At 30.2% G+C, this 23426-nt stretch overlaps 1 pseudogene; it reads left to right on the top strand.

The window, feature by feature from the left end:
- LOC107846329 overlaps window positions 1-23426 on the top strand; it is a 54091-nt pseudogene that overhangs the window by 6258 nt on the left and 24407 nt on the right.

Below are 23426 nucleotides of genomic sequence, written 5' to 3'. Positions count from 1 at the left end.
AAAAAAAAAAAGAATTTACTATTGAGTCACATTTAGAGGTTTATTATTTGCAGTTTTTATTTATTTATTACAGAATTTACTATAACTTTCTAGATTAATTTATTTATTTGTAGAATAATTTCATAGACCCCTTCACAAATTTTATTTTTGAAAGTTGATCTCTTATGTTACATATGATACCACACTTACTTCAATTGTTTTGATTTCTTTATAACAATTCATTTAATTTTTTTATCACTATACAAAACTGTATACTTGCAATTAATTCTTTTATGAAATAGTTGAAATACCAAGAAGTGAAATACTTGTGTAAATTTTAAAATTTTCATTATGTCATCATTATAAAATTTCAACAAATCTTTCAGCTCCGTCCCCGGCTTCTCCGAAATATCTATCATCCAAAACTTTTTATTTTTTTTATTTCATAATTAGTACCATTATTTTATTTTTTGTTTCTTTACTAACTTTATTTACTAAAAATTATTTCAGTTTACTTTGCATAGTCAATGTATTGAAAATAAAATTCATAGAAATTATTACAAAATAATTAGAAAATCATATCTACTTATTTAATAGTGTACTGATAATATGAACATAATAATATGCAGCAAAAGTAACAAAAAAATGTCTATAAATTAATCAAACAAAATAGATTTTAATTTACTACAAGAATAAGTAAATGAAAATGTAATTATTGCACATTTATGATAAATAGATTTTAATTTATATATTTTTTATTTTACCTTTTTTCAATATAGTTAATTTAGTAGGTAGAGTTTTGTCAAACATATGAAAATAAAATGATTCATTTTTATTAGCAATATAGTGGATCAAAATTACTTAAAAATATATGTGAGGGGCCATTTTAAACCTACATAAGAGATCATTTTTAATTTCATCTCAAATTTTATATAGTATTTTAATCAAATTATATTAAAATAACTTTTATGAAAGGTTAGATAAAATTAAATGACTTTTAAATAAACAAGTAGAAAAAAATAACTTTTAGATAAAAAATATAAAGTTTAATGCACCCATCAAATTTACCAAATAAAGCTTCTACAATACATCAATAGCTTTTAGAACTTTGGCAGGTAAAACAAATAGTTGAGCCCAATAAGAATGCACACCAAAAATAATTGATTTCACCAATTGGATGCGACCAGCATAAGACAAGTGTTTGGCGGTCCATGAAGATATTTTGGGTACTATTTTTCCAATTAGTCGTAGCGACTACAGAAGAGTGAGTTTGCTGGTAGTGAGGGGCGCCCCCAGATGCAGACTTATCTTATCTTAAGAAAAGGTACCCAACAAGTAGATATCATAAATCTAAAAATTACATAAATACATAATTTATATTTTTAATATTACAAATAATCTTAACTCTTTAAATATATTACAAAACTTTCAACATATACACAAAATATTATGTATATATCAGTTATATTATTTATATCAATAGGAAGAGAGAAATAATTAAAAAAATGAGAGAGAGTGTAATTACTTCCAAAAAGGTTGGTATTTATGTTATTTTTATTAAATAAATTGAACAACGGAAGTATGAATGTTCATTAGTTTTATGCACTAAGGGATCGTTTGGTAGAATGTATTGGCAAAAATAATTTATGTATTAATTAATGTGTATTATGAATATCTTGTTTGATATAATTTTTAGTCAATGTGTAACTAATACAAGCATTAGTTATACACTCTATTGTGTATTAAGATGTGTATTACTAATACCACTTATTTTCTATGTATTAGTAATGCAAAGTCTTTAATACATGCATTAACTTATTTCACCATTCATTTTTCCGCTATTTTAATTCGCAATAGTGAATCTTTTCAAAACATTTCATAACTTTTTTCCCCACCATTTTAATCTACAAAAATGAATAATTGATTTAAATAATTGTAATATATTTTTGCTTTGCTTCGAGGGTCTTTAAAAAGATTTAAAAAAATTGAGACTATTTCTTAATTTTACGTCTTATATTTTATTTTTGTTTCGACTATGTTAATCCGTTGGCATAATATTTTATGCGCAAAGACGAAGGTCTTGCAATTAATCCGAAACCTATATATACTAGTTCAACAATACTAATTATATTTGAGATGGCAAAATAATTTTGTTGCAAAAAAATGTACAAAACCAAAGAAGCGTATTTTTGTAAATGAACATTTCTTTTATAGAAATTATGTAAGATGTATTATTTCTTATACATCAAACCAAATAATTTATAAGAAATAATACATGCATAACCAATACAAGTATAAGTAATACAAGCATTACTAATGCAAACATTACTAATACAGTATATTTAGCATTGATCTTATACACTCTACCAAACGACCCCTAATCGTGTTAAATTTTATGCTCTATGTGTAATCTTTCAAAAATTTATGTTTTTATACCACTATAAAGATTACAACAGGTAATTCTTTAGGAATAATAATATTGATTGGTAATTTTAAAAAATTATTTGCTATAATTGATTAATCCATATTGCTGATGTAGAAGTATTTTTATACTCTAATATAAAGATTAAAGGCCTCTATGAAGATTTTACCCACTTCAAAAATATGTACTCTATTGAAAGCAAAAAGTTTAATGTAAATAAGAAAATCGCATATAAATCAACAAGGATTATAGTGGGTGTAGTAATTATATAACTAAAGATTCATTATTCGAGTCCTACTGAGCAGGGGCGGACCCACATAGGTTCAAGTGGGTTCATATGAACTCATTTCATCGAAAAATTACACTGTATATATATGTATAAGCAATCTTTACAGATATATAAGATATATATATATATATTTTGAACCCAATATAGATGGTCGAAGTGTTTAGCCTAGTGGCAGTGAGTTCATATTCTAAGTGTTACATGTGTGTTCGAGCCCCATTAGTGCATTATTTTAATTTTCTTTATGCAACACCTAGCTTTTGTCTTTCTCCTTCTTTTCCTTTAAGCACAATCAGTTTAATATTAATTGAGTCTTTTTTTTTATCCGTATTTATTTTTTATATATTGAACCCACTTCTTTTCCTTTAAGCACAGTCAACTTAATATTAATTGACTCTTTTTTTTTATTCGTATTTATTTTTTATATATTGAACCCACTTGATAACTCTTTTCTTTATGCAGCACCTAGCTTTTGTCTTTCTCCTTCTTTTTCCTTAAGCACAATGAATTTAATATTAATTGACTCTTTTTTTTAATCCATATTTACTTTTTATATATTGAACTCACTTTTTTTTCTTTAACCACAGTCAACTTAATGTTAATTGACTCTTTATTTTTATCCGAATTTATTTTTTATATATTGAATCCACTTGATGACTCTTTTCTTTATCGTATTAATTATTTATATATTAAACTTACTTGATAAAAAATTTGGATCCGTCACTGCAACTGAGTACGCAATTGCCGTTGTTAGAAAGTGTGTTTTACCCCAAACGTTGACCTTCCCGACGCGAATACCAATATAGTTCGACATCGAAGTGGGTACTGGAGATTAAATAGAAAGAAATTAACTCATCAAATAAATTCAGAAAACTAGAATTTATATGAAAAAATGGTTTTCAAACACCTAGTGAGTTGGCATACTGATTTCTTGAATATTATATTCTACTACTACATGCAAACTTTATCTACAAATGCCATTTTTGTTTCTTCAATAGCTACAAATACAATATTACTCATCATTAGGAAGGAAGAAATGACACCGACCTTAAATATGTCCCATTTCTGCGCAGAGACATTTTTCAGCTCATCACAAATCAACTTTGTTGTTGCAAGCCCATACATTTACATGGCCAGTAAAGCTTTTGCCTGCCAAAACCGCCCCCACCCCACCTTTTTTTTTTTTTTGAACTTTTTATAAACCACTTGATGTGCAAATGCCACTTTGTATTCACTCATGAAAAAAGCTAGTAATAGGGTCCTCCTAAGTAACTAAACAAACTGTCAGTGCACCCTTTCGGTTAGGAAACCTAACCTTTCAATTATTTATTCGCATATTCGATCCAACCTAACTCGAGAGGGATACTTAGTAACTGAGTTAGTTAGCTACTTGAATTTGACCTTGTTGGTGAGAATTGGATTTCCTAACTTGCATTCCTTTCATTACCACTTTTTTTCGCCACTTTTTTTTGAAAAAAAAATAAAAAAATAACCCGAAGTTGCCCAGACACACAAGCAAGTGTATATGATCGTTCAAGTAATATAAATTGATTAAGTCGGACATCGTATCCTCAGGAACTTGTGAATTTCAATGGCCTAGTTAATCTAATTTAATACCGCAAAATTAGAATAAGTGTGCAGTAACAAAAGAATAAGTTTTTGAATTGCTTATTTCTACTAATTACTAATTGATTGAAAAATAGAAAGCAAGTAAAGTTGTTGACCACACTAATAAAGAGATTTCAGGGTTGCACTCTAATGCGCCTAGTTGCTCATTTACGGATTTTATACTTAAAATTGTGGTCTCTCGAACCTCAAATCACCTATTAGCATGCATATCTATGTTTATATTTCTATGATTAATATAAACATATAAACATAATTGCACTTCCCATTTATTAACCAAGTAATCTAGGTATATGTGTCTATCCTAGCAACAAATTTCCTCTTTGATTCCCAAATTTAAGTCTTACTCATTCTATTCTTTGTTATAACCCATCATTCCTTTTCAGGTTCACAATGAGAATATAAATATATTCACTGTTCGCGAAACAGTGAAATAGTAAAATCAAGAATAGGAGAACAACTAGTATGAAAAACATCGAAATTGAATCAATCATTTGCTACAACAATCATGCTAAGGTCATAACCCTAGTGGTGTTTAGCTATTCATCCTTGAATCAAAAATAAAAGATTTGATGTCGTTCATGTAAATAATAATTAAGAAAAGTGAAAACAGAAGAAACCTAATGGTGTATTCTTCTTCTCCGCATGTGGCTCTTAAAATAAAGATAAACCCTTCAAAAAATGTCCAAGGATTCTATCTATAATAATGGAAAATAACCCTGAATCCTTCCCAAACTCGGACCGGAACTTACCCAATTTTTTACTCGTGAAAACCTTTAGGGCACCGCCCTAACCAAGACCCTAGCTACTTAAGGCACCACGTTGGCCAACGCGGAGGCCGGCTAAAAAATCATTCTTTGAAGTTTATTCTCTTGGCGATCCAATGGCTAATGCCCTGACGTTCAAGGTTCTAACCGGTGCGGCGCCCTGGCCCTTCACATGTCTTCGAATTTCGTCAAAGCCTAGAATTCTCCGATTTGCCATCTTTGTCTTCGGTTCATTTCCTTGAGCATTTTTTCCCTAAAACACATCTAAGCATATATATTAGTCACCAACATAAATATGCCCAAAATTTAAGGATATACATAAATTTATGCTTGAAACAAGGCGTAAACATGGGTAAAATACGAGAATTGGGTGTATTAAAACACTCAAAATCACTATCCCACACTTAAATCTTTGTTAATCTTCGAACAAATAAATACACACCCTACAAAATTTCACACCTTAAGATGCCAATTAAATAGGTTTACTCACTCCCAAGTTAACTAGACAATTTAGTCATGACCCATAATCCACTCAACATGCATGCATTGATCATACTTCCACAAACCCTTCGTTTGAAATCACACAACATCTAAAACTCACTTTTCATGAAAAATAGGGTCAACATGATCATATGAAAGTTTTACAATCGTTAGTAAATCAAAATTTTCACCATTTTGTGCCCTCATTATTTAAAAGAGATGTCCCTCACTCACACAATGCATATATATATATATATATATACATACACACAGTTGGATTTTTAAGAGGTGTGAATGGAAAATGAATAGGTGTGTTTTCGAAAATACACCAAGAGAAAGGATGCAATTTGAATAGGCACATATCCGGGGTGGATGGTTATGATCTTTCCAAAGAGTTGTGACTTTTTTGAAGAGTTGCACCTTTTTGGACCATTGCTTCTCTTCATGAAGCAACACCTTGTTGGTCATAAATGCCTGAATTTTTCCTCAGGTACAGATATGAAATTTGAAGAAAAAAATACTCTTCTTCCTTAAAAAAACTCAAGTGTGATTTGCTACCGTTGAGTGTATTTGTAATTCGATAGAATTTGAGGTACCGCTATTCAGTCGAAGTGATTCATTTTATCCTGGGAGGATATATTCCATAACCTCGAGTACTTGAGGAGAATAATTTTCTTAAGGACACACTGTGAATTCGGTGGAATTGAATCTTTCAGTTTATCTCTTTTTTCTTAAAGATGGTTTTACTATTTTTCTACAAAAGAGTTTAAACTTCATATTGATAGTTCTTCAACTATTTGAAATTGTGTTTGAAGTTCTTGAAACTTGTTCATAAGTTGGTTGAACTTGTATTGAAGTTCTTAACGTTTGTTTTTTTATTTTCAAGAAAGTAGTATGAACTTCATTTTTGGTTTTTCATAAGTTGGGTTAAACTTATTTTGAAAAATTAAAAATTTGTATATACAGAGTTTAAACTCCATTTGACTATTCATATGCTAATTTGAACATGGGTTTGAAGTTACTATTGAATAAATATAGATTTTACTAAACTCGAGAAAAACAACAGTCTTAAGAAAATTATAATAATATTACTTTTTATGCTTGTTAGGTGAAAGAAAAAAAAATTATCACCATTTATAAATCAAGTAATTGATTAATTTGCATTGGGTCTGATTTTGTGGAGACTAAAATCTTTTGATTTTTACTCCCTCGGTTAGAAGAATATAAAAATTTCACCAAGAAATCAGTGTGCAAATTTGATTTGAAGAATATAAAATACTTCACCTATTCGGTAAACTCTCTATATTTGTTTTCGGAGTTTAAAACCTATGGATTTCACTATATTTGAATTTGATTTTGATTTGAAGTCATAAAAATTTCGTCAGATTTTAAAGTTCATTCGGTTGATGATTTAAAGATATAAAAATATCACTGTTGACTATAAACAAGTTGGATTAAGATTAAAGTCTTTAACACTACTGGAAATTACCCCTATGGCAACAAACTTTTTAGCAACAGTTGTCGAAGAGTTGCTATAGGATGTCTATTGCAACGGTTTCAATCATTGCAAAAAATAATTATTCTACTATCTACAATGAAGCTTTATAACCGTTAATATTGAAGTCTAACCGTTACAATAGGTAGACTTATAGCAACGGTTATGAAAACCGCTCCCATAAAGTATCTATAGAAACACTTGATGGGAAAAAATATACATATTACATCGGGGGTTTTTTAGTTCCCTCCAAAAATTTTCACAAGTCACCCAAATGAAAACCCTTTTCCGCCAAAATTTTAGAAGTGCCCCAAACTAAAACTCTCTTCTTTGATATTTGTCGGCTCAATTTGTCAATTATCACAAGTCTGCCCAAAATTTATCAGTTTGGACTTTTGTTTGTCAACTCAATTTGTAATTTGAAACCCTAGGAGCTCTCTTCTTCTATTAGAACCCAAAAATTTATGATTTGAAATCTGGTCAGCGGCAGCTCGATGTGATTTGAACCTGTGGCAGCTCGATAGTCGTCGGAATAATATTTGTCGGACATCGTGGTCTTCTCGACGACTCCAATTTCATCAGGTACAACTTTTTTGTTATGGTTCGTTGTTCATCCCTAATTTGATTGCGGTTAGATGTAAATATTGATATTTTTGAGTAGTTGATTATTTCATGCTTTATCCTGATGTGATTGTGTTAAAGTTCTTGGTAAGTTGGAATTTGTTCTATTTAACGGTTGTTCAACTGGAAATTCGTTGAGTATAGATATTGTGTATCAAAATTAAGAGCACGAGAAGTATTTGTTGATTTAAGGTGTTGAGAATGATGTGATTCTTGTAGCAAAAATTCAAATAGATAAAGAGTACTACTTGTTATATTGTAGCCTGCAAGATGTATAACATTCGATTAAATTATTCAAAATTGATGGTTTGATGAAGTCTCTGAGGCTACATGTATCTATGGAAAAGCATAATAAGGTAAACATGTCATCTGACCAATCAGCTTGGACACCAGACCGCCCGTGGCCACTCATTTTATTTTGCCCTAATATCATGTAGTTTTGATAAACACAGGTTAATCTAAGATTTGATATTAGTGAGTTTGATTTTTATTCTATTTTGATTTATTGGGTGCAAGATACATTGTTTATACTTGTTTGATGGATTTTTAATATGTATACAATGTTTGAGCTAAACCTATTGGATTTAGATGAACCCAATCTTTCTGTACTTCTATCCCTACTGATCAACTAAGGGTTAGTATATAAAGGAATAATAGAAAAATAAAAAGAAGAAAGACTTAATATATACATACTTGGAACTATGACTCTGATTTTATCCTATCTATTTGTTTCCCCCTCACCTTTTGAGGATTTGGATTTCTATTGTTTCTAAGCACTATATTTTTCCTTTTGTGTTTAATCAGTTTCATTTACTAGGGAGTAGCTGGTGGCACAGAAGCTAGGTCGTTTATTATGTTTCGTAATTCTCTTGGAATATATCTTTATTTGAGAATTGCAACAGAGCTTCATCTAAAGAGAATACTGGTGACCTTTTACTTAGTTCTTTATAAGACTACTTTCAATTATTTAGTTCTTCATGGAGATAAATGTAAAAGATTGAATAACTGCTGGAAAGATGATTAGTCCTATCCAATGTCATATCCTCGGTAAGCTCAAGATGCAATGTCTTGTCTAATTACCTCCACCCTATACTTTTTTGCCCTACCTCACCTCTCAATAATGAACTTGCTAAATTTATTTGACTAGCATTATGATTGGTTTTGAGTTAGAGTTGAGTTTTCTACTTTTGAAGTCTTCATTTTGATTAGACAATAAACAAGCAGCCCGAGACAAGAGATCTTTGGGATTATGTTAGTTATTGAAGAAATAGTGAACCTGCTAAATTAATTTGACTAGGATTACCAATAAGAATATGCTGAGCCAGGAATTAACAGTTAGGAGATAAAGTTTGTCTTTTTTTTTTCCTTTTCTTTTGGTGTTGTAGAATGAAATCATTAGTTTGAGGTACAAGTAGCTAGAATTGATCGACGTTGGATAATTAATAAGAAGATTCAAAATGGCTTTATTTTGTTTCTGATCAATGGTTTTTATGTGATACCTTATGATAAATCTCTTAAGAGTATAGTAGAGGGAGTGAAGAGTGTTATACTGTTCACTCCTATTTATGTTTGTTTACCTTCTCAAATTCAAATTCCACGCAGATCCGAGTTGCTATGTATGGTAAATAAGAATTCAAAGATGTTAGGGAAAACCATAGTGGAAGATGAGGAAACATTGGATATTGAAATAGTTTCCCATTTCTGGCATGGCGTCATGGATGTGTATTTCATTCATGGAAAGGAGCCTAGGGGGCGTCAAGAAGATGATCTTGTATTCTTTGTTAAGAAATCGATACACCTCTTTCCATTTTCTCCTTGTTATAGGGTTATAAGTTGTAACCTGCTGAATTTGAATTACAGTTTAGTGGGAGTGAATTAATGCGAGGATATATTTGGTGTAGCATTTGCAGAAACATAGGTCAAATGAAGATGAATATGCAAATTCTCTTTACTTTGTACGCAGGTGGGCTCCAAAGGTAAAAGCACACAAGTTTTCATTCAGATTTCTCTTACACTCACAAAGAAGTTCGTTCTTTCATTTAAGGTGCTAATCATTCAAATGTGTTTTTTTATGCTGCCACCTAATGTACTGGAGAATTTAGTCGCCTAACAAGAAGTAAAGTGCGGAATGTGATTAACACAAGGAATTTTGGCATGAATATGCCTTGCTTAAGAGAGTAAAAAACCACACTCTAACCTCATAGGATTTACGTCAAATTTCCACTAAACTCTATCAATTTAGGTTAGAATTCTATAATCAAAGGGGCTAACTCTAGCACATTTCTCCCTTATTGAATTCTTGTTTCTTGATCCACACATTTAGTTGTAAACCCAATTCCTCAAGGAATCATTCTTGTAATTGGAATCTCCTCCGCATCAATTGTCTACAATCATCTGCGACAGACCTGGTTATTCTACTTTGTGCATAGAACTTTTGCAACCAAGTTCCTCTGCTACACATTATAAGGAACTGGTTTTCTATAGTCATTTGTCAATCATAAATTCCACTAGTTACTTATTTGAGACATGTTAATAGTATGATCCTTTTATAATATTTGTTATGTTTGTTAATCATCAAAACTTTGAATTCAACATAACTCAACAAAATATTTTTTGTGTTTTCACTAAAATGTTATGATCCATACGGGCTAATAAACTTGGAAATTTGTATGAATCATCAAGCTTAGTCTTTTTTACATGCAATTGGAGGAGCTTAGATTTCATAAATATTTTTGCTAAGATAATTAATAAGAAGATTCAATTGTATGTCTCGTTAATGAATATACCTGGTAGTATTTGCTAATAATTTTTGCTATACTTGGAAGAATGGGTGGTTCCCTTACTCTTCTGCACTAAGAGCAGTTGTGAACTAGTATTTTCACTAAGGAGATTCAAAATGTAAAGTAGATATACGAAGAAGTCAAGGAGTTCAATATCACTTTTCATCATTAATATATTTATTACAAAAACTCCACCCGCACGGCCAATATGAAAAGCTTCTCTATTACTCACATTTTCCCCATTAACATGAAGATAATTAATTGTAACAACTAGTACTTGGAGCTAAAGGTGACTGATCATGGAGCTGACATACACAAGATTTTCTTTTGCCAGTACCTGATAGGAAATAAACTTACTGGGCCAATTCCAGATTGAATCAGAAGTTGTAATTCCAAAAAATAAGTTTATTACCTTAGATTAACATGGTTTTGCATATAAATCAACTCTTGACTACATCAACAACATAAGATTCTATAAGCATGTCGACATAAATGTCAATGTTGCAGGAACGTACTATCCCTTAAAGAATTTCTTTTTATGCAATACTAGCTTTCTGATTCTATCATGCACTCGACAACCTGTATTTGTTTGTTGAGATGCATTAGTGAACTTGTCAACTTGGTTATGTATTTAGTAGACTAGATAGCAATTTGGTTTAACAAAAAGAGAAATATTATTCTCCAAATTAAAAGCTATAGAGGTGATAAAGGTTTGAGTTATCTTCCATACAACATGTTTTCCATACCCTATTTTTAACAGCATAGAGTTCAAGAGAGCTTAAATGGGCTTGTATTTGTTTTATCTAGAAGCAAAGAGTAATATGTCCTTATAATTGTATTTAAAACATAAAATCTGGTCATTAGTAAAGATTTAAAAATCTAGATTAAGATGAGATATGTAAGCATTACAAAGTCACTTCTGATAACTTTATAATTTGATTACAGATGATGAACTCAGTTTTCTGGCTTTCTACTATCACAATCAAGAAGTAAATGAGAGACACTAACTAAAAGAGCTTGAAAACTTTAGACCTATTGATTTTGGGAAAATTGTTTTAATTTGGTTTATCAAAATATTACAACCCACTGCTACTAGAACTAGCATTTGCATCCTGCAATGAAAGCACAAGTGTTCCAACTCCCTTCATTACCTTGATAGTACTAGGATTCACTAATCATATCAAAAACCTTATTTGCAGCATAATAGACCTATCTTACGACAACTTCAGCAAAGGTAGTGTGAAGTGATTGCATTCAAACATAATGAATTTGTCTAAGGTAATTCCTTTTCATTTTTTAATAGACTATTCTCATTTTAATATCGTCCGACCATGGATTCTTTTCTTCAGGTCATACCTTTAAGTCCATATTAAGCATTTAGCATTGATGAGTTTAATAAGGTAAAGTTTGAGCAGTCTTGAATATACAAAGCAATGAAAGCCTATCTCCTTCCAATTTCTGATCCATAAGGTTAGCGTTCCAAGTAATGCTATCTGGCCTTTGTCATATTGTTTTGGAAGTGTTCCCTAGAACTTTAAATTTGACTTTTATGTCACTTAGATATACTCAAAAATTAGCTTATTGATTACTAAGGAAAAGTTATATTGGCTGCTTTTGCAGTTAAGTGCTACTCTTTCTCTAATAACTCAGGAATCTTATTAAAAATCTGATGCAGAAAGGTTTGGACAGGGATGAAAAACCTGTTGCTCAAAATTATTCAAGTGTGTCTAATGCAGTGAGGATATCAGCCTGAAATCTTCCTAAATCATCGAAGAGGAATCGGCTTTGTGTTTTACGTCAAGCAATAGATACTTCCACAATGATGATGTGCAACTCAAGGTGGCCTTCTTACAGATTGGGTATTTTATTATATCAGGACCATACTAAGAAGCTAGAGATGTTGTCCATAGCTTTTGCATAGAATAGTGATCTAGGCATCTGCTACGTGCTCTCCGGTTGTGAAATTTCTTTGTATATTGGAGATCAAAGTTCCTTCTTTGGCGACTAGGCTCTGTTGGTCAATGTTACAAAGATAGAGATAATGTGGTATCTTTTGATGTCTTCTTGTTCAGTAAGTTATGGCACACGTTGGCTGATAGCTCAGAAATTGCTAAGAAATAATTGTGAACTTTCATTATACTTGTGTGTGGGTAAATAGTTGTTATACAATATTTAGCATCATGTTCAATAACAAGTGTTATTATAAATCCTCTTTCCTATTAATACATCGATTAATGGGAACTGATGAGTCTAGAGTAATGATGTGCTAAGAATATCACCTTCTAAAGGTTAATTCGTTTTTTGATTTTGGATCCATTTGTTTTCATCTGTTAGCACTAATTCTCTTTCTCTATATATAGTCATTGTTGCAATAAGTATCAAAAAATGTTGTAATAGGTAGCAAAAAAAATATTGCAATGGTGTCAAAAAGTATTGCAATAGGTAGTAAAAAAATATTACAATAAGTGTTAACAAGCATTGCTATAGGTGTAAAAAAGTGTTGCAATATATAGTTAAAAGTCATTGAAAAAGACCAATAAGTGTTGCAATAGATACTCAAAAATTGTTGCAATAGGGTTATTACAACAATTTTCTATCGTTGCAATATAGTCTATTGCAATGGTTCTTAACATTTGCTATAGACAATATGAAGTGTCCCTATAGGAGTTAAAATAAACTGTTGCAATAGGTCTATCTATTGCAACGGTTGTTGAAACTGCCACAAAAGTCGTTGCGGTAGCTTTATTGCAATGCTCATATATGTAACACTTGCCAAACCATTGTGGTAGCTCTATCGCAACAATTTTTGTATCTATCGCAACGGTTTTTGAACCATTGCCATAGGGCTAATTTCTAGCAGTGTAATGTTAGTATTATGAATACTAAAGTGTGTGTCAACAATTAATAGGAAATTAACGAAAGTAACTAAACAACAAATTGATTCGGTTGAGAATGGTGCTATCCCAACGGCATTCAATGTTGTGCCATTAAGTCATTCAAATATTGTTCTATCAATGAAAATGATAGAGAAACTGAAAAAATTGGTGTGACTTTAAACAATAGCAGCAATTGATGTTATTTTGGTTGACCAAACTTTAAATGCAAATGTTCACAAGTATAGATCCCCATATATCGAAAAAAAAATTATGATTGAAAATCAATTGTCCAATTTGAATGAACTTGTGAGTCATCCCAAGATAGAAGAGGATGATGAGTTGAATAAGAAATTATAAATAATGATTGCAACATCTATTAAGGATGATAATCCAAATAATAAGAAGATGAAGAAGTCTTCTAGACAAGAGTAAGAGCAGAACAAGAAAATGTTCAAAAGAAAGTGCTACAATTGTAGTGATGTTGGTCATAAAGCTCTAAACAGTCAAGTTCTGAATAAGAACAAGAAAAGAGATTAGATAAACATGTTGGAAATAAAAGTGGAGATTAAAAATTTGTGTGTTATGATTACTGAAATCAATCTAGTTGGATATCCAAATGAATGGTGATTTGATTCAGGAGCTACTAGACATGTTTGTGTAGATAAAGAAGTTTTTGCTACTTATGATATCATTGATCTTCAAGAATTGATCTTCATGAAGAATAATGCAACAACCAAAGTTAAAGGAAGTGAGAAGTCCTAAATATGACTTTCGATAAGGTGTTGACTCTCAACAATGTTCTTTATGTTTCTACTTAGAAAGAACTTAGTGTCGACAATACTTCTCGTTAAAATGGGCTTAACTGTATGTTTATTTCAGATAAATTTGTAATAATCAAGAAAATAATATATGTAGGAAAGGGCTACCTCAATTAGTGTCTTTTCAAACTTGATATAATGGTTGTGAAAATAAAAAAAAATGAGGCTTCTTCTTAATTGCTAGAGTTAAATGATTTGTGGCATAGTCGTTTAGGACATATCAATTAAAAATCCTTGAAAGAATTGATTAGTTTGAAAATTTGCCTAATTTTGAGTGCAATAAATTAGAGTGTCAAATGTGTATGGTGTTGAAATATGCTAAGCATCCGTATAAGTCTATTGAAAGAAATTTCAATCTCTTCAACTATATCCACATAGACATTTGTGATATGAAGTCAACGCCATCTCATGGTAGAAAAAAGTATTTTACAACTTTTATTGATGATTGCACTAGATATTATTATGTTTATTGGCTAATGGTAAGGATGGAGCAATAGATGCATTTAGGCAATATAAAATAGAAGTTGAAAATTAGTTGGATGAAAAGATCAAAATGATCAGAAGTGATAAAGATGGAGAATATGAATCTCCTTTTGTGGAGATATGTGTAGAAAATGAAATTGTCCATCAAATTACTACCCCATATTCACCTCAATCAAATAGGATTGTAGAAAGAAAAACCCAAACATTAAAATAAATGATGAATGTCTTTTTTATAAGTTCAGATTCACTACAAAACTTTTGGGGGAAACTATCTTTACAGCTAACCGAATACGCAATAGAGTGCCCCATAGTAAGACACATTCGATTTCATATGAAAAATGAAAAGGATGAAAACCACTTTAAATATTTCTAAGTGTGGGGGTGTCTAGAAAAAGTCCAAGTTCCTATACCTAAAAGCATAAAAATAGGACCTAAGACTATGGACTACATGTTCGTTGGATATGCTAAAAGCAGTAAAGCGTGTTGATTTTCTGTTCATAAATTCAAACATTTGAATATCAATAAAAATATGGTAATTAAATCAGATAATGTTGAGTTCTTTGAACACATTTATCCATAAAAAACTGAACATGAGTAGTCTAGTGGAGGGTCTAAATGACCTCGAGATGAACCAAATAAGAATGAACTTAGTGATGAGAATCCAAAGCGTAGTACACATCAAAGAATGTCAACTTCCCTTGGATCAAATTTTATGATATTTCTTCTTGAAAATGAGCCTCAAACATTTAAAAAAATGATATCATCTTTGAAAACATCCTTTTGAAAAAAGGCAGTCAATAGTGAGATTGATTCAATCTTGAGCAACCACACTTGGGATTTCATTGATCTTTCTCCAGGAAATAAATCCTTAGGCTCTAAATGGATCTTCAAAAGAAAAATGAAAGTTGGTGATACTATTGATAAATATAAGACAAGACTTGTAGTGAAAGACTTTAAACAAAAATAAGGCCTTAATTATTTTGATACATACTCGTCTGTAACAAAGATAACGTTCATTCGAATGTTTGTTGTCGTAGCAGCGGTATATGGTCTTGAAATCTATCAAATGAATATGAAAACAACATTTCTAAATGGAGAATTGGAGAAAAAAATTTATAGGAACAACCTGAGGGTTTTGTGGTTCATGGTAAAGAAAAGAATGTGTGCAAACTTCTTAAGTCACTTTATGGACTAAAACAAGCACCCAAACAGTGGTATGCAAAGTTTGACCAAATTAGATTGGCAAACGGCTTCAAGATAAATGAATGTAATAAATGTATTTACATTAAAGACATTCCAAATCATAAGGTCATTGTTTGTTTGTATGACGATGATGTGTTGATCATCAGTAGAGACATTTCTGACATAAATTTACAAAACGAATGCTTAAGAGTAAGTTTAATATGAAAAACCTTAGAGTTGCGGATGTGATATTAGGGATAGGAATTCATAAAACTCCATAAGAGATTGCGTTTTCACAGTCTCATTACGTTAAAAAGGTACTTGACAAGTTCAAGTATTTGGATTTTGGTATTTTCAAGACTCCATTAGACGTGAGCTTTGCACTTTAAAAGAATCAAAGTGAAAGTAACTCACAGTTTGACTACACAAGAGTGTTGGAAAGTTTAATGTATATCATAAATTATACGCAACCAAAAATAGCATGTGCTATTAGTAAATTGAGTTGGTACATTAGTAATCCCAATGAAAATCATTGGATGGCAATGAATAAAGTTTTGGGGTATCTAAAACATACTCAAGACTATAGTTTTCATTATAATAAATATTCAGTGATAATTAAAGGATATAATGATGCAAATTGGATCACTGTATTGAATGAAGTAAACTCTACGAGTGGATATGTATTTACTTTAGGTGGAGGAACAGTCTCTTGGAAATTGTCCAAACAAACATATATTGCCCTCTCTACGATGAAATCTGAATTTATCGTGTTAGATAAAGTAGGTGAAGTATCTGAATAGCTTCAAATTTCTTGAAATATATTCCTTATTGACCTAAACCTTTGGCACCAGTATGTATACACTATGATAGTCAAGCAGCGATAGGTAAGGTAGGGAGCATGATGTACAACGGTAAATTTCATCATATAAGATGGAGGCATAATATCGTTAGAGAACTACTCTCTAATGGAATTATCACTGTTTACTATGTGAAGTCAAAGGCTAATGTGTCTGATCCACTTACAAAAAAGGCATATCAAGGAGTTAGGAGATCATCGAAAGGAATGGGTTTAAGGCCTAGGACAAGTCAGCATGGCGGTAACTCTACCTAGAAAACTGGAGATCACAAGATCTAGGTTCAAGGAGATCAAACAAGCTATGACTGATGGTTCAACATTGTCAATATACTCAACTCATTCTCATGATGAAGACAATGTTCAAACAACAAGGACAAGGCTTATGGTTTGAAACTTTTTAATGGTTTATAAGTTTGGCAAGTTTGACCAAATAGTTTGATCTATGGGATTAAACGTTTAGCAATCATCTATGTGAGGGTGAAGTGAAATTCTTCAAGGAGAATGTTAGTAAGGTCCTATTCTCTGCGGTCTTATAAAATCGAGGGCGTGTTCATGGCTAAATGAATAAAATCATGAGAACCATAAACAGTAAAAGATTGGTTGTATGACTTGTTTTGTCTAGGTGTACATTAAAGTTCGACGGTTCAAAGATATCTAATATACCGAGTGCATCTAATGTATGTTCACCACAAAAAATTCAACGGAAAACTCACTTATCCAGATGCAACTAGTCTTTTCTTGTAAATCACACTCTTGTCCGTAAATGTTTATAAAATAGTCATTTTCCATTCATGTGGGGGATTGTTCGTTTTTTAAGAGTGTGAATGGAAAATGAATAGGTGTTTTTTTTTCTAAAATACACCAAGAGAAAGGATGCAATTTGAATAGGTACCTTTTCGGCTTGGATGATCATGACCTTTACAAAGAGTTGTGACTTTTTCGAAGAGTTGCACCTTTTTCAAAGAGTTGGACCTTTATGAAGGGGTGCACCTTTCAGAACCATTGTTTCTCTTCATAAAGCAATACCTTGATGGCTATAAATACCTAAATTTTTTTCTCAGGTATAGCTATGAAATTTGAAAGAAAAAATACTCCTCTTTCTTAAAAAAACTCAAGTGTGATTTGCTACCATAGAGTGATTTTGTAGTTCGATAGAAGCTGAGGTACCGCTATTCTGTCAAAGTGATTTATTTTATCCTGAGAGGATGTATTGCATGACCTAGGGTACTTGAAGGAAATAATTTTCTTAAGTACACACCGTGAATTCAGTGGATTTGAATCTTTCTGTTTCATCTCTTTTTTCTTAAAGATGATTTTACTATTTTTCGAAAAAAAGTTCAAACTTCATATTGATAGTTCTTCAACTATTAGAACTTGTGTTTGAAGTTCTTAAAACTTCATTTTGATAGTACATAAGTTGGTTGAATTTGTGTTGAAGTTCTTAACGTTTGATTTTTTTTATTTTCAAGAAAATAGTATGAACATTTTTGGTTATTCAAAAGTTGGGTTGAACTTATACCTAAAAGTTCAAAGTTGTATATACAGAGTTCAAACTTCATTTGACTATTCATATATTAATTTGAATATGTATTTGAAGTTATTATTGAAAAAATGAATTTTACTAAACCCTAGAAAAACAACACACACACACACACTCATATATATACACTATAAGTGTGAAGATCCTTATAAATATTGTTTGAAATATTTGTCCTTCATTAAAAATCTTTGTTTTAGACAAATCTGTCTTTTCATTTTTTTTCTTTAATTATATTTATAATATGAACTCCTAAAATATACGGGTCAAGAACTTCAAATATATGGTAAGACATTCTTAAATTAAGAATCCTAAAATTTATGGTAAAATTTTTTAGATTTGTTCAATTCATCGTGTGTTCAGTATTCCCAATATGATCATGGAGAAGTTTTCTCCCAGACAATAGCAAGGGGAAAAACAAGGTATGATCTGCTTTGTTTGCAAATTAGAATATGTATTACCCACTGTTTTACTTTTTTTTTAATAGTTTTACGCTTGAGTTTTAGGGATTAGATCCCTTTCGCTACTACTTTCTCCATTAATCTTCAATAGACGTATTTGATACGTGTCATGCAAACAAAAGATCTGGTTTGAAATTATTTTGTTGTTCATTATAAATTTTTTTAGCGATAATATTTTCTATAATTTCTTAATATTGAAGTTATCGTAGGTCAAGGAGAGGACAAAGTGCACACAGATCTTATCCCTATCTCACGAAGATAAACAGGTTATTTTTAAAAGATCTTGAATCAGGTAAATTTGAGTTTGCGTAGTTGTATCTCAAAATTAGTTATAATGATAGTAAACTTGATGTCTCATTCCACTTATTCCTGATTATACTCCCCAAAATTACAAAATTGATCAACGTAGCAGAGAAGCTACTATTATCTCTACAAAATTGCATGAAGAGATTTTTATGTTCGAACATGCTCACATCAAGTTTCAGACATTCAACTATAAATTAAAATTTAAAAGAAGTTTTCCAAACTCGCTCAATTGTTCAAGATGACCTTTGCTGAATGTATCTATGCAATATGAATTCAAATTAGAATCCTAAGGATATTTGAGAAAAGGAGCAAAATTGTGGAGACTATTGCGGAAGAGATAGCCTATCTGTGCAATGGCTGAGCCCCTGCAGACATTCAAGAATATATACATCAACTGGAAAATTCGGTTTGCTTTGTTCTCTAAGCTTTAGTTTTACTGTATCGTTGTAGAAGAGGTGAGCAAGCTACACACTTTTTGATAGTAATATTTACATGCACTTACCATTAAATATGTGGAAGAAAATTCGCTTCATATGACTATTATTTTAATTAGATTCAAGTATTTATTGTTTTGAATGCTATAAACTATATTTTGGTGAGTAGATAGACGATGAAGGGGGTTCAATTGAAAAATTGTACTATTTCCTTCATAATTGTTGTATATCACTTTTTTGAGTTAATTTAATTAATTTTTATAACTAAACTATAGTTATTTTGATATTCTAAAATCAAAATTTAAACTATCCAAATACATTTCGAAAAGAACTATAATTGCAATTTTTCTCTAATCAATATGAATTGTTGAATTCTTTTCACCTAAAAATGCATCTTAAAAGATTGAAAAATAAGTTTTCTGCATGTATAGAAATTGTTGAATTTTTTTTTCACATGCATAAGATTTCTTGTTATTTTTTTATTAAAATTTCTAGCTCCATTACTAAATCTAATTCTAGGCCAATATGCCAATATATCGGAGCAATATTAAATATGAATTTTGTAGAAAATAAAAAAAGAAAGCCAGTCTTTAGGACGACTAAATATTTAATTGGCACTGAATACGACTTCCAATACATAATTATTTATTAAAGGGATAAAATTTCCCACCAAAATATCTATCTGATTCACTATTTTTTCATCCAAATTAATTTAAATAAAGATTAGGGATCAATGTGCAACGGACTTAAAAGTCCTTGCTTTAAATAAAATCATCTTTTCACTATTTTCTTAATATTTAAGAGTTAAAAATTAATTAAATATTAAAGTAAAATATTTTCTTATTAAAAGTCATCTGAATTAGTGACAATTAATACATTTTTCATTAATTTAAGAATTCTAAATCAACTAAAATTAATTTTTAAAAATTTAAAAAATTTAGAAATAAATATGAAAGTGTTAGAATAAGGAAAATATAAGAAATAGAGAATTTTAAAAAGTTTTAAATAGGTAATCAAAGATTTTCTATAGATTAAATTTTAAAAATAAGAAAAGATTTTAAATATAAAAAAAATAAAAAAAGGTCATACCAAAAATATTGTTCAAATTGATGTGTGTCAACCTCTAGCAACAAGAAAAAATGATAATGCATGACAAACACAAAATTGACGATCCATTAACCAATTGAAACTTCTGGTGATAAAATATATATGTTCTTACAATAAAATTTATGTTATGCTTACATTATTTTATTAAAGTGTGAAGGATCTTTGAGAAGTGATTTGAACTTTTTACACTTAATAAAAATCCTTCGCAATAGACAAAATTGTCTAATTTTAAATAATTAAAGATTACACGTGCGAGGCAAATATATATATATATATATATATACATATATATATATATATATATATATATATATATATATAAGCATTATAGAATATCCTAACATAAATAATCTTGAAAAAGAATTACAAGAAAAAAGAAAAGAGATCAATCAGATAAAGAATATAGCACTCTCATGAATGATTTATTTTATCAAATGGTCTTAAAAAAGACAGAGCAATTTCAACCAAACCCAGAAGGACTATCAACTCATCAACCCCCAGCAAAAACAGATTCGATAGTTATAAAATAAAATAACACTATATACCTTTTCCAAATCCTTAATAAAATTTCTAGCATAATTTAGCAGTCCTAAAAATATTTGTAAATCCTTTGTTTTGTCTAGTTTGTCTGGCATATCTAAAGTCTTTTTTGCTATATGTGGTTGTAGCTTTATTCTGTCATCTCCAATAACTACTCCTAAAAAATTAATACTGCTTTTACGTAATTTCATTTTCTTTTTACTTATTATAATTCCATTATATACAAATAATTTAAAAACCTGCTGTAAATGTTTCAAATGTTCTCACATGTTATTACTGAAGACTAAAATATCATCTACATAAACTAATATAAAATTAAACTACCAGAAGCTCTGGGCAGAGAAATAGAAGAAAGGTGGTCCAAAACAGAAGGAGTAACACAAGAGTATTAAAGGCAAAATCTAACAAATACATTGATAAAAAGGACGGAGGAATTTGTGCTTATGATAATTCCACTACTACATATAACTAAGGATAATAAAGAAGGGAGTACTGAGTAAGATTTTACATCATATTTTGAACAACTGAAAAGGTTTTGAACTACTTGTTGCACTTTCCATTAGTTCTTTTATATGTTCTATTTCGTCTATGCTATAAATTATTTCTAAATCTTCTTCTTTGTGCATTTCATTAATCGTCTCATTTTTACTTGCATACAATGGAACATGATTTTAAGACATACCATGCATACAAGATATACAATAGGCTTGTGCAATATTTCATGCATACAAGACATACCATAGGCTTATCAATAGGCTTTCAAGACTTTAGGATTAAACGGACTTGTGTGAATTGTAATGTCAACTAAGAAACATGTAGAAATTATTCGATAAATAGTGATTATTTTTCCTATGCACTTTAAGATGCTTATTTTAAAATTTTCTTCTCTCTTTTCCTCATGTCGCCTCAAATTCAACTTATGTTCATGCTTCTTTTTAAATTCCATCCAATATCTTTTCGTTTCACCCTATTCTTTTATCTATTACTAGCCGGGAGTATTTTTCGATCTTTCTTTTTATTTTCTGAATTCTTTCTTTCTTTTGATTCTTCTTTTCCTCACTAAAAAATACAACTATTTTTCATAAGAGCACACTTTTAGTTTCTCTTTCTCACTACACTAACCTCCCTCTATTTGACCCTTTCTCTTTTGTTTCTTTTTTTATGTCTTTCAATTTCATGGTATATTAGGAACTTTTATATCAAATTAACATAGTGTAAACTAATAAAAAGAAAAAGGCCAATTATGCGACTAGTTAAATAAACATGCTCAAAGGAGCTTAACTAAGTATAATTAAAAGAAAGACAAACAATATTCAAAAGAATTGACTTACAAAGAAATGCATTGATCATTTTTCATAATTCGACACTAAGTTTCATTTCATATATACACGGGGAAAGTTTTCGATATCAAGATATATAAGAAATATAATAGTACTCACTCCAGATGGTACAATGGTTTAAAAATATCTTCCTACTACTACATGTTTACAACACAATAAAAATTGAATGAATTAATATTGTTAAGCCCATCTCCATGTGTGAAGAGTCAAGTTAAAGAGACTATGTATTTCTAAATGAAGTTTCCTAGTTTTGATGGTTCCATTACCAAAAAACTGCTTGTTACCCACAGTTATTTAACCACGGTTTAAAAAATCGTGACAAATTTAACAAAAAAAATAAATTAGTCACGTTTAAAGAATTGGTACTAAAATACCGTGGCAAAAATAAGGAGGGAACATAAATTTCACTCCCTTCCATTCTTTTTCATTTTTCCCTATTTATTTAGGTTGAGATAATTTTTATTTTTGATTTTATATTGTCTCTTTGAACAAAAGTACCTTTACCAAAGCAAAAATGAGAAAAAAATTTACAGCAGCCAAAACTTTCTACAAACCTCTGATTACCTCCTTATTTCAAAGTTCAATTATTTCGAATTGTAGCAGAAAATGGTCATTTTTAGGTAATAAATCTCTGCTATTCATATTTTCAGGTCATAATTTTTGTTAAATTGTTGATGTGTAGGGTTTCGATTTGTGCAAAATTTCTTTCACCTTTTTGTTCGATTGTTAATAATTGTTGATTTATGGGTAGCTATTATTTTTAATTTATTTGAATAATTGGTATTATAGTCTAAATACTTCCCTGTAAATCAAGAGTTCTAAGCAAAGAGTACATAAGTGGCCCAAATAGTTGGATTATATAGGATCTTAAGATTTTGATGAGGTCCTATTCAAATCAATGTCGGAAACCTTTTTTTTTATTTCAGTTATCTTATTGATTTCTAGTTTTACCTTGTGCTGCTGATTACTTCCCGTGACTATGCAACCTTGAAGTGCATATTGCAAATCTAGCAGCCATGAACAGAAATAA

Source organism: Capsicum annuum, chromosome 11, assembly GCF_002878395.1.
Source record: "Capsicum annuum cultivar UCD-10X-F1 chromosome 11, UCD10Xv1.1, whole genome shotgun sequence".
Taxonomy (NCBI): Eukaryota; Viridiplantae; Streptophyta; class Magnoliopsida; order Solanales; family Solanaceae; genus Capsicum; species Capsicum annuum.
This window is presented reverse-complemented; position numbering and strand designations above follow the sequence as displayed.